A 703-nucleotide genomic window follows, 5' to 3' on the forward strand; every position below is an offset into this window, starting at 1 on the left:
TATATATATATATATATATATATATATATGTATATACATATATATGTATACATGCATATCTACGTATATATGTATGTATGCTTTACATGTATGAGTGTATATTTCGTCTTTTTATTTGGTTTCCAAGATTCTTGATGTGAATCCGTTTGTCGAAACAAATATGTCTTGGGAGGATCATTAGACCATTAATGATCACAATAAAGAAATGATGTTGAACCATCGCGTGGGTCATCATTATTGGCGTTACGACCGTCCCAAGACAAGATATGAATGTACATGTTTGTGTGTTTGTACATTGGTTTGTGTATTGTGCATATATAAGTATCACACTAAGTAATGAGTTTGGTGTAATCAGCTAAGCACTTTGAAGTGTGCCCCATTATGGCTCAAATCCAAAGTCGAAACTGAGTGAGTGTACAACAATATTTATATCTGTCACCTAAAGACATAATATAGAAGAGGTCGCCGTATCTGAAATGCTCTTTAAAGCCATTCGTTTTATTGTGGTCATTCGACACACACACACACACACACACACACACACACACACACACGCATTTATAAACATACAACTAAAGCTTATACGTCAACAAAGCTTTCATTTCCACTACTAGTATCACCACTACCGCCACCACAACCACCACGATCACCGCCACATTACTATCATTATCATCACCGTACCCACGACGGCCACGATGACGAC

This window comes from Octopus bimaculoides, chromosome 11 (genome assembly GCF_001194135.2).
Source record: "Octopus bimaculoides isolate UCB-OBI-ISO-001 chromosome 11, ASM119413v2, whole genome shotgun sequence".
NCBI lineage: Eukaryota > Metazoa > Mollusca > Cephalopoda > Octopoda > Octopodidae > Octopus > Octopus bimaculoides.